This window comes from Sciurus vulgaris (assembly GCF_902686455.1).
Source record: "Sciurus vulgaris genome assembly, chromosome: 10".
Taxonomy (NCBI): Eukaryota; Metazoa; Chordata; class Mammalia; order Rodentia; family Sciuridae; genus Sciurus; species Sciurus vulgaris.
Genome location: NC_136470.1, coordinates 39,807,254 through 39,820,660, shown reverse-complemented (window position 1 = coordinate 39,820,660; position 13,407 = coordinate 39,807,254). Strand labels below are relative to the sequence as shown.

Sequence of the window (13,407 nt, the reverse complement as noted above, 5' to 3'; positions counted from 1 at the left end):
ATAGCTCTGGCAATTCCTTGATGTCAGACTTCTAGCCTCTAGGAAGGTGAGACAATACATTTCTGTTGTTTTAAAGAACTTGCTTTTTGGTACTTGGTCACAACAGCCCTAGAAACTCATAGGAGATATTAAGCACTATCATTTTCTTTCACAGCCTAGTGTCGGCCCTTCAGAAGAAGAGTAAGAAAGGTAGATAGAAATAAACAATGTTATATTGTGTGAGACACTCACAGTTTAGAATTTAAAAATCAATCTCATGTGGCTGGAGCAGTAGAACAATTTCAGAGATGGGATACCTTATTTTGCCCATCCCTTCACGTTGATTACACCTGATGAAACCTGATGCCTTTGGCGACTTTGCTCCTGTGAAGGCATGAATCTTTTATGAGTAGATTGGATACATGAAAGCTCAGATATAATGCTGTCCCTTTTCTCTTGTCCAGCATTGGTACATGCACAGAGATAATAGGTGAATCTGATCATAAAAGCTCCAATTTAAAGACCTTCCTGATGTCAAGTTGTGTTTTAGAGAAAAAAAAAAAAATATTTGGAGGAATTATTTATTTTTGATAGGGACTTTATGTATGTGAAAGGATCTTTAAATTTAACCTGTCCAACCTTTTGCTCAAGATTATGGGGCTTACTATACATTGAAAGTGTAACTTAATTTGACATTCAGTTACACTTAGGCACTTCCGTTAGCACTGCAAAGGCCACTCAACTGTAGATTCAGCTCTACCCCAGAGTCAAAGATAGGATGATCTCCTACGTCCCACCCCCTCATACATTTGACTCCAGGTTCCTGTCCTGACTTAGTTTAAATTGAACATCTTTGGCACCAAGGATTTATTTTATCTTCTATTGTGTCTGAGTTTTCAAGAAAAATTAAACGATTTATAATAAATGGCTCCAAAGTCTTTTACTAAGGTTGATGTGTTTTCTCAATCTATCGTGATCACCCTAATAATATACAAGCTTAAAGTAATGTCCACCACCACAGCAAAAAATCATATTTTTAATCCTCAGTGTCAAATCAATCTTTGATCTCCACCAAACTTACTGGTTTTTCTCCTTCACCATTTTGAGAAAAATTATGAAAATTCCATTTCCTAAATTGCAATCAGAATTTTATATCCTTTTGTTGCATTTCTCAGCTCCTATCTTTGGGCTCATGTACTCAATGATGAAATAAAAATTTAGACCATTAAGGGAAGAAGACAGATTTCATCCTGAAAGGCCTAATTGGTAACTTTATTCTGTTCCAAGGCCAGAGGCTATACATATGTTAAAAACATTTGTAAACATTACCCAGTTTAAAGCTCACTATTATGACTAAGGATAATTTCAAGTACATGAAATAGAGAGGAAAGACTAAGGTATTTAAATCCTTCAAATCGACCCTTTACAATAATAAAATGATAAAACTGCCAGAGCTTACTGAAATCTCTCTTCTCAGTGAGTAAATAGTTATATCTAGGTGTATTAAAAGACTTCCTTATGAAAATATTTAAATATGTATATAAATTAATGTCATAGTTTTCAAAGCACTTTGATGTAGTAAGTTTATCTATTCCAGCTATTTAGTCAGATGGAAAAACCCTACATCCAGTGAATTAATGGCATCCCCAAAGTCAAGGGGAAATTGGTTGAATCAAGATTCAAATACAGAAAATCCATTGATTCAATAAACATTTATTTATGCCTACTCTATGTTAGACTTGTGCTAGGGGCAAGGACGAGAATTTTCTTGTTATATATTTATATCTTTGAAGCATATGCTGTAAATGGAACAGAAAGATAATCATTTTTAAAAGTCATTGTTGAATATTTCTTTTCTTTCAAAACAGTGTCACATTTTTTATTTAGGCAATAAAATTCTTTCAAGTTCAAAACATTTGATCAAAAAGCATTAGATGTTCTTGAAAAACAACTCTGAAACTGTTAATTTTAATTTGTGTCTAAGAAACAGTAAATATAAACATTATGTTAAAATGACTTTACCTTATGACCAACACCTGTACTTTTCTAGTGGTATCTGTAGTTACACTCAAAAGTTAACTTTTTGTCACTGTGACCAAAATGCCAATAAGGACAACTTAGAGAAATAAATGTTTAATTTTGGCTTTAAGCTTTCAGAGGTGTTAGTCTATGATTAGCCAACTCCATTAATCTACGTCCAATAAGGCAGAACATCATGGTGGAAGGGCATGGTGGAGAAGGAAATCTGATAAGGTCATGGTAGCCAGAAAGCAGAGAGCAAGCACAAGAATTCAGGGACAAGGTATGCAATCCCTTAGTGACCTACTTCTTCCAACCATAACCCACCTGCCTATTTTACCACCCAGGAATGAATTCAAATTATTAATCCATGAAATGGATTAATCTACTGTTTAAGTTACAACTCTCAAAATCTAATCACGTAATCTAATCATCCTGTACATTCCTGTATTAACCAGGAGCTTTGGGGGGATATCTCATATTCAAATCATAATACACACATAGATTAGATTTTGTACTCAATAGAACATTCTGATTTACTTTGTAAACAATGTCAATAACTGTCAGAAGAGATAATCTATCAATATTTTCTTTTGTAATCAGTGTTAAAAAGAAAAACTTGTTAATTTTCAATGATCCAAATAGAAAGTATAGGTGCAGAAAGTGGGTTTTATCCCAGGGATGCAAGGTTGGTTCAACATTTGGAAATCAATAAATGTAATTCATCATATCAACAGACTTAAAGTCAAGAATCACATGATTATTTCGATAGATGCAGAAAAAGCATTTGATAAAATACAGCATCCCTTCATGCTCAAAACACTAGAAAAAATAGGGATAGTAGGAACATTCCTTAACATTGCAAAGGCCATCTATGCTAAGCCCATGGCCAATATCATTCTAAATGGTGAAAAACTGAAAGCATTCCCTCTAAAAACAAGAATACCTTAAAATAAATCACTCTATTAAAATCTAACTGAATAAGATGGGAGCATTTGGTAGGAACTTATGAGTTTCCTTCATTAGGGAATTGAGGAAAAACCATGTCAAATACAGATAATTAAGGTATTAGAATGCTGTTGCAACCAAGTCAAATTTCCATATTATTAAGTTATGAATATACTACTTTTCCTTCTTTGAACTAATCCACAGACACTCGAGTGTTTAATATTTTATCCTATAAAATATTACTTGAATATTTATTTTTTATTAATTGATTCTTTCCAGTCTCCATTTCACTCATTAAGTTCTTGGCTTTGTAATTCCGTAGGATTCTGGTTTCCTAAGTGTACAGAGCCTATGATAGATTTTACTACCATTTTCCAATCCAAGAGTGTGGCTCTGAGATTTGCAGGTTCTCTGTGTCTTTTGAAGAGAATGTGATGGGTGAACCTGGTTGACTGCTGTAGGCTGAGCTTTGTTGGGAAATTACACTCTCATAGACCCACTGTGACCTACCTTTGTAGGTTCAGATGATCACTTTTTTCCAGAGCATACAAGTGTGACCAACCTCTGATTCTCAATGATTATTCTTAAAGAAGACTGCTCTGTAAGTCTGGATGGTATTAATTTACAGTTGGTAAGAAACACTGGTATCTGCTTACTATTGTCTGTTATAAGTTAGTAGGCCTATTAAATAAAATAAAGAAAGATCAAGAGATTGCCTGTTGAATATCTGTCATGGAAAAGGAAGAGATTACTTTCCAATTATTTCTGCATCTTAATTGTTAACAACTTGCTTTTCTGTAGAGAGATTTTAGTTTAAGGAAAGAAACTAACCATTATTTATATCACTTTCCCCCAAAGATATCAAGGAAATGAACACAGTTCTAATTCGGCATTCTTTCCTAACCCCCTTTTGCTTCATTTTGCATTATATCTCTACTTTTTTCAAAACATGTAATGTTTACTTCTTCTCATCTTAGATAAATTTTAAATAAGGCCATTTTATAAGAGTACTTGGTCAAAATTATATCATGAATTACTTCTGCATTTTTTCAAATATCTAATTTTAAATATTACTTTACATGCTTCATTCTTATCTATTCAATTCATTCATTCACTCAAAAATGGCATAATGTGTATTTCCAGCTTAAACCAATGAGAAAATATATTTCTTCTTTCAGAACTTTCATTTAAGTGATTCCTTCAGTAATTATCTTGAATAATTATTAGATTTATGGTACCTTGAGTTTGAATTTTCATCCTTCCAAAGTTTGTTTTGGTTCTGATTAACTTCAGTATTCTAGAAAATACCTAAGTTGATTCTAGGTCCATGCCCCAAAGTTTTGTTTCATAACAGATAATATTTCTGGAGGTTTGAATTGAGTTGCCTGTCTTTTGGAAATGGATATAATGAATACATTAAACACCTCAGACTTTTACAGTATTAAGTTTCTGTACCATTTATATGCCTTGAATTAGGTCAAATAAGTTAGTAATATAAAGCATTAATTGACTATTGATCTAAATATTCTAGAACACAACAGTATACATCACATAAAAACCACAGAGAATTTGAATATTCATGAATATAGAAAAATCTAGATATTCCTCAAATCCTCTTATCATAATTATGATGAGTTTTAATTATTATATTTGTTTTACATATTTTTATCTTATTTTTATACTAGAATTTGATTTTATTTTTTAAGAAAACGGAAAGTATCAAACAACTTTATATCCCAAAGTTATATTGGTTCCTTATTAATATAGAAGGATCTAAAAAGGCACATTTTGCACCTCTGTTTCAATGTTGCGAAAAGATAGAAATGCTTTCTCTTGATCTGGATGCAAGTGATTCATCTCTCCCTTCAGAAATTTTAGAGTATAATTGATGTCTCTCCATAGTCTGAAAGGTGAGTCATTGTTCTCACTAAATGAGGGAAAGGACCAGACACCTTGTTCTAGATAATATCAAGAATGGCTTAAATATTATGCAAGCATCTTCAGGGCATAGTTTCACTGTGAACTCTCGATGATGAGATCTAGATTTATGAGTCATAGGTTTAGAGATCTGACAAGATGGTCAATTTCAAATTGCAACTTCCTAAGAAGGTTATCATGATAATGAAATCACTGGGTATATATAACAGCAAATAATTAAACTAATATACTGAGATAATGCCTTTAAATAACTAATATATAAAACTATTATGTTACATAGTAGGTACAAAACAGTGCATAGGTGTATTCTGTCTTTTTTAAATGAAGCCTAGCATACAAATGCATTCATTTATTAGTAAAAATAAATTAAGTAATAATTAAAAATACAAAAAGATTCCTACTAACTTCTTGGAAAAAAGAACCGTAAACACACTAAAATATAATTTGTTATAAACACTTTCTTTTTAGAAATCCACTAATTTTACAAATATAATTTGCAAATGAGTAGAACACCTGCTTGTCCGCAATGTTTTTGATTTAGTTTTTCTTGCAATTATATAAGCTCCTGATTCTTAAAGAATAATTAATAATTAGTTTTCTGTTTGTTTTATATATTTTGGGGAAAATATTTTATATCTTTTGGGGGAAACTTTAGATTTATAAATACAACTATCAGGAAGGTTTCAAATGATAAATACCATAAAAGGAGAAATATTGCTTAGACTTTGCAAAGTTCTTGTTAAATATTTCTATTCTACTTTGTACTGGTTTGGCGTTTTCTGTATCTGGTAGAGGAAACTTACCTACTGAACTTTTCCCAAGCAAGGTAACAAAATGATGATTAGATTTTGCCTCTGTTAATCATTTAGGTCCAAAAAACACTAACAGAAGAAATGGAGACACCCATTTTGAAGCAATCTCTGATTTACATGTGACGCCCCTCTGTCTGTCCACAGTCAACTGGAAGGGAAGAATACTTGGATGTATAAGGAAAGAAATTAATCTTAAGAGTATAAAGATAAATTCAGCACGTATGTTTCATTTAACTTTCCATGTCCTTTAGACAGGGAATAAAGAAAATGGCTGCTTTTTTTTCTCATGGTCCTTCAAACTTCTATCTACTTTCAAAATATGACTCAAATCTTCAAAAATCAAAGCAGTTACTCATTCTTTCTCTAATCAAAACTCATGGAACGCCTTCAGTTGAGTCCATGTACAACATACTGACCCATCTACTGAGGATAAAATAGTGGGTTAAAACAATCTTCAAATAAATAATTCAAATTGTTAAAATATGTTACACTTTTAGTAATTTTAGAGTTATTTAACCACTTGGCTTTCTACATTCAAATTTTAGGAAGATCCTGCTTCAGGATTTGAAAAGTATGAGATTCACGAAGAAAAATAAATATACTGAGTATTCTTTAGATAAAATACATAACTCATTTCTCTAACAATGCTAGGAAAAATTGACATCTTTTAGTGGAACTTAATGAAAATGCAATCATCTGCCTATTGTGACATTATTTTATAATAGCAAAGGATACTAGGTTACAATTTGTTGCCATTTAACTTACTGTATCATAATCTAATTTTATTTATTGTGAGAATCCAGGTAGAGAGTAATGTGAAATGGTGAATAAGTAACTGTTCAACACTTACTCATTCAGGAAATGCTTGTTGCAGTTGCACTAATCCAGTGAAGTCAATAGAGAGGCAGAATTATTTGAAAGAAAGAAAGAGAGATGTAAACTTTCTAAGAGTGTATGAAAGTGATGCCCACGTAATCTCTAAGCATAAAATCATTAAACAGCCAAGGAGCTTGTATAACCAGGCACACAGGAAATGTGCTTCCATGTTTGTGTTTGGCTTAGAAACTATTCACTTCAGATTCAGTCTGAAAAAGTACTCTTTGTGTAAAAAACTGGCAGGAGAGAGGCTCTTCCTTTACAGTGGCAAAAGCAGACCATAGAGGCAGAGAGAGAACAGAGCAATAGCAAAAGGAAAATGGAAAGACAAACTCTTCCTCAGTTTGAGTAACCAATTGAATACACTTTGCCGAACATATTAAAGGAAGGCAAAACCCTAGCATAGAGTGGAAAATAGTCTGTGCCTCACATGAGTGTTGAACAATTGTGTAAACACAGGCTGGGTTTTTGTAAATAATAAAAGAAAGCATCAGTGCCAATTATCCTGGGAGAAGAGTGGCAAGGAGATTTCATAAAAGCATTTTAGAAGAACTTGGGATATAAAGGACTGAGAAAAATTTCTTAGACCCACAAAACAAATAGAAAATATTACCTGATTCCTTAGTGAGTGTAATTAAAATTAATTTCTGAATTTTAATGTTTGTTGCTTATTGTTTTCCAAATACTATCATTTTTACATTATTTCTGTTCCCTTAAACTGTATAACATTCTCTCTTGAGTACAGTGTAATCATTTTTATTATATTCATAAACATCTCTTTTATATAAATCTGGATTAGTTTTCACTGTGATCCTGAGACTCTATGTCACAGAAAGCAGAAAATCAAGTACAAACAAGTGTACGCATACCTCTATGTAAGAATTATCAAAGAAACTACCAATTTGGGGACAATCAAGGGGTTGTCTATAAGAAAAGTTTAAATAAATTAGCTTATATATACTGCACAAATATTATTCACCCTAAAAATAACAAATAAGATCTGTAAAACTAAAGAGTTCACTAGAAAGTGTTGAAAGTGAAGAAGCAAAATGCAGGAGAGCAGGATATGGTTATATTTTTGTAAAATAATCAATGGATGCCAAATTCTCTGGATGATATTTATAAAATATCTATACAAAATTATATATGCATGAAGAAAGTAGAGAAAGGGTCTATATTAGGTAGTTAACAGGGGCCAGAGAGGAATAGAAGGACAAGATGATGCTGTTATAAAAATAAGGGTAAAAAGGAAACCAAAGTCAAAGTCAAAGCCAAAAAATAAAAATAAAGAAAATTTAGTTCCTTAAAAGAAAAATCATTGACCTTACAATGTTGTTTATATACTTAGCATCACTAGTTATGTGTCTTTGTGTAATGAGTCTTAAAATATTAGAAAAAGATTCTGGTTGGCAGAGTTAAAGACCTCATGAATGAAACACCACACAGATCATTTCTTGGTGCTTGAAATTTGAGCAACAAAAGGAACATCTATTCAATCATTTTCATCTATGTTTCATCTACAACATTAATGGCTAATATAACTTTTTAAATAATTTTGTCTGGAATACAATAATAAAGAATCTGTATATTTTTCTATGATTTATTCTCTGGTTATAGTTTTGATTATGCAATGAAGAACATATTTTTGAAATAATTATCAAAGAATGAGAATGCAATTACATATATTTTTTCAGAAGTTCTGAGTTATTTTGTTTTAATGAAAACAAGTAGATGTAATATTTATAATTGACATATTATTTTACCTAAATGAATTTTTTAAGAGTTTGAATAGATTTTTAATTCCTGAGAACTCATGTGATATCTTGAATGAATTGAAAATTTTTTTTCAATTTTGAAAAATACATTTTAATTAAGGCCTAGCAATTTTAAAATTTTAGGTCCAAATTATTTACATTCAATAGTTCACAAACATAGGCTACAACAGGAGAAAAAATTATGCTTTCCTAAAACCAATATGTGCAAGGGAAAAATAGATACTTGGACTAACAGCAAAGTATAAATTTCAAATATAGGCAAGTGTGAGTATGCTAAAAGAAAAAAATAAAAAGAGTTTAATTGTTAATGGTTCTTTGCATTTTTGCTGAACTCTTATTGAAATTTTAAAGTGAGTTGTTTTCCTTGATGCCTGAAGTAATTAATAAACAATAAAAGCTAACGTTTATTGAATGCTTTATATATGATAACAGGCACTGGTCTTGATAATTTATATGGGGACATACTTAATCTTTATTGCAATTCTGGGAAGTAGCAAGTATGTATTAATATCATGGTATATTGATATTATTCAATATTCCATAGTATTAAAATATAAAAATTCTGATATTTATATTAATGATACTTACTCATTTGTGTATGAAGAAAATGAAGCACTGACATATTTTAGTGATAAGAAGTTTCTTTATGTCATTCATCCAGGAGGGTATGTAGAACTGATATGTAACAGATAGCTTATACTATTATAGAGAGATTCTCTACTGTAACATTATTAATACTTTGGATCAAATTATTTTTGTTGTGGGGAGGGAGAATTTCCTGTGTATTATAGGATGCTTGTTTTTACTTTGTAGATGCCAATATCACCTTTGACATCCTTATAAAAAACAATGGCCATGATGTGCTGCCTTGGCAAGGGTCTAAAGCAATGTGCCAATTCAAATGCAGTGGAACCTCCAAAACTGAGCCAAAATAAACCTTTTTCTCTTTATAAATTGATTATCTTGTGTATTTTATTAAAATAACAGAACGTTTCCACCATAAGTGATTTACAGTATCCGTTAGCTGTATTCTATTTATTTGTTTATCCCCTAAATAGAATGCACATTTCTTGAGGCCTTGTTTTGCTTTTTTTTCACTAGTACCTGTCATAGCCTGAGTTCTTAATATATTGTCATTGAATGAAATATAAATTACCTTTGCAGAAGAGATGTTTTCCACTATACTTAACAATCAGTAAAACTGCCTCAGATTAAGAAGCATTGCACTGGACACTGCCTGTCACTTAAAAGCTAATCCATATGTTTACATAAATTTGGTTATTTACATCTTTTTCAGACAGATTGTTTTTTTCTTTTTAGCAAGAGTATTAGGACCTTGATGAGAAACACTCATCACAGAATATATTTAAATAGCATTGCTATCTCATTTCTTTCCCATAATACCACTGCATCCTCATATCATGTATGTCCACCTTTAAATTCTGGGTTCCAGGCAGCCTAAGCTACTTGTTCTCTGGATGCAGGTCTTTTTATATGTTATCTCTTCTCATAATGGTTTCCTCTCACAGTCTTATCTAGCTAATTCCTACAGCTCCTTAGGACTTATCTCTCAGAGCTGATGTTCCAATAACCCCCAAACTGGCTAAGTTTCCTCACATGCTTTGATATATGTTGCATGAACTTCTGACACAGTATTTATCACACTTATTGTATTTATATCATATTTTTTTCTCAAAACTTCAAGTTCGTTGAAAGAAAATTTATCATTATCATTCATATTCCACTGCATAACCATAGTAAAACTACTTACTGTATGAATGGAGATTAGAATGGAGTCATTTTCCTATCTTCATATATGAATACACCACCATTGAAACTCCACATCACATACAACCACAAGGATGAGATCCTAATTAGAATAAGTTATATTCCATGTATATAATACATCAAAATATACTCTACAGTCATGTATATTTAAAAAGAATGGAATCATTTTGACACTCAGTGAAAGCCAATTATTGAATATTCTATTCCCTTGATAAAAATTATATTGATTTATTTTTTAATATCAGGTTAGTATATGTTGCATAACATTTTAGAGCATACATTCTTGTGGAGTTGCTTGGTGACTATATGACAACTCAGAACTCTAAAGTTAACACACTTGGAAATCTATATAGCATAAAATGAGTGTCACATTGTAACTTTCACTTTTATCATTGCCATTGACCTTTATTTTCAAAATTTAGAATCTGTCTATATTATTTTCATTTAACAATACCCATGGATTGAATTAGGAAATTACTGAGATAATGTGCCCAAATAGCTAAAGCATTCCCTAGTTTGTGGTTAGGCAGACCTCACAATTTTGTTGGATAACTCAGGATATCTTTGTGAATGGAAAAAATCTGGGATAAAAGAAGAAACGTGCATTGTCTTGAAAGTAGTCAAGTCACAAGAAACTCAATAAAAAGTAGGCAATATTATTTGAGGCCAAAACCAGCAGTTGTTCCTGGGGAAGTGATCATGTACTGCTTTGTGGTTACAATTGTACATACACTATACCATTGAAAAGAAGAATATTTATGTCTCTTCCCATAGCCTTCCAATGGCACAATTTTTAAGTTTTATAGCATTGAATTTACTAGAGATAAAAATGAATTCTCAGTTACACCTTCTGTCATTTTGAAACCTGTCATATTTTCTGATAGTCTAACCAGGCCTTCTTGAACATTTAAAAAAATATAGCTTGGTTCAACAGGTATGTAGAATACTGTCCCTACATGGAGATACAATTAGGAAAGACAAATGGCTTCCACCTTTCACTGTTTATATATGTGTTTTGTTGAAAATGTTAGACTACATGTTCTGAATAATTAAGATTTTCTTGAGCAGGTATCTCTATGATTAAAATGTGATATATATTGAAAGTGGAGATAATTAGTTGATTATATGCTGCATTAAGTGGACACCTTGATTTTTGCTACACTAATTAAGCAGTAAGTACTTCTTAGAGATGTTATAGATATGGTTAAAACTTATGTCAATCAGAAGCTGAGAGGCCATCCTGGGTTATCACAGCCTTGTGTTAAGAATAAAATTATTTTCTAGTATCAGAAGAGTGTAACCAAAATTTTTAATATAACCCTTCATAAATACAGTTTACATGAATTTTTTAATGTCTGTAACTTAATATAGCTTTGCTGTGCACTTTTATCTGTGTACAGTGTATGAATATGTCAATCCATGTACATATTTGTTCAGGCATTGTGGACAGAGGCAAGCTAGACTGCAATTCCTTATGAACCCAATGTGGATAGCAAACTTCATTATTTGAATTTTGTGTGGATTCATCGTCACAAGTTCAAGTTTTAGAAAGATAATCCATTTAATGTGAAATAATAGAGGTTACATTTAGTGTTTCTTTTCAAACCAAGTTTAAAATTTATATATAATATTAAGTATAATAAAATATATCATGTACATTGCACATATGTGAGTGAATTTGCTCTTTTTTTTCCTATGTTACTTCAGAAACATAAATTTTAAAAGAAAATTTAAAAATAGCTCTAAACATGTTTAAGGAGTTGACTTTCACCAAAAGATTTCAAATGGCTCTTGATTGGTTTAGTCTCCTTTCAAACATAAATTTCCTCACAATTATATTACTTGGGAGTCAAAGAAAAGAGTTGAAGGTGATGGATATTTAAAGTTGCTTAAAAATGTTAGCAGTGCACCAAATCTTCTGCATTTAGAGGTGAGGACACTACTCACAGCTCAGAAAATTTGTGCACATGACACCGACAGTCAGAGCCTCAACTTTTGGCCTGGACCAGGGTGTGCAAAACTGCAAAAATCTTCCCTTTGTGATCTACAATGGAGTGATTCTGAATAGGGATATTGTCTTCCAGGAGGAAGAGTTGAAATGGCAGGTGAGGTAGAAAAGGAGAAATACTGCTCACATTCCACTTCTACCTTTGGGCAATGATACCCAAATCCCTTTTATTTACTACAAGTAGAACTGGTAAGTAAGGGTTATTGTAAAAAGAAATCACATTTAGCATTTTCAGATCATAATAAAATGAATATCTACCCTATTATTTGAATGGGAAGTAGATCAAAGATGACATATAACTAAAATATATCATTAAAAATATGACTTTACAACATTCGTTCTTATAGCCAAATTTTAGTTTCTATAGATGATAAAAGTAAAAATTTTAATGACTGGTAAGTGGATATCATGTTGTAAAAATCATTTTTAACAGAACGGCAATAAGCAAAGAATGACATTTTGTGGTTAGTGATGAAAATAACAAAGATTAAATCACTAAGGGAAACATCACATTAGTTATCAAAAGAATAAAGACAAATGTGATAGGTTTTTTTTTTTTTTTTTGCAATTTTATTACATGTGATCAAGGCTTCTTTGTTTTCCTGTTACTTAAAAAGAGCACACTGTGTTCTCACTCCACTTATATAATGAAGAAAAATTTAATGACTAAGAGTAAAAAACCTCTCTTCTTAAGAAAAATATTTTTGATCATTTCTTTTAGACTGATATGTGAGTTAACTATAATATATAAATAATAATAAATGGTCTCCTCAATAAGATTCAATTTATAAAATACACATTAATTTCATTGCTATTAATTTGCATGAAGCAATTTTATTGGTCAGGCTGCAATCTTCATACAAAAAGAAATTCCCAATTTCTAGTATACTAATTAATGTTCCTTGACAATACCATGTACACTACAATTCTTCTGGATCACAATACGGCTTAAGGCAAAAAATACTCCCATTTAAAAAAAAAAAAAATGGGAGAGCTACATATTTTACAAAGGTTATAACAGATGCAACAGACCCTAAAAAAGGCTGAGGCATGAGGATCACAAGTTCAAAGCCAGCCTCAGCAAAACTTAGCACTAAGCAACTCAGTGAGTCTCTGTCTCTAAGTAAAATTTCAAAATAGGGCTGGGGATGTGGCTCAGTGGTAGAGTGCCCCTGAGTTCAATCCCCAGTACCCGCCCCCCCAAAAAAGAGCTAAGCCTCACAAGATTGAATAGGGAATGCTTACTGTTTTTCAGTTTTACATA

At 31.5% G+C, this 13,407-nt stretch overlaps 1 long non-coding RNA gene across 1 annotated transcript in view; it reads left to right on the top strand.

The window, feature by feature from the left end:
• The window catches only part of LOC306637751, a 47,832-nt gene extending 36,145 nt beyond the window's left edge, over positions 1–11,687 (top strand). Inside the window, exon 4 of the long non-coding RNA XR_013757249.1 lies at positions 5,754–11,687. This is a non-coding gene — a long non-coding RNA (uncharacterized lncRNA). The remainder of the gene's footprint in view (positions 1–5,753) is intronic.
• The last annotated feature ends 1,720 nt before the right edge of the window (positions 11,688–13,407 follow it).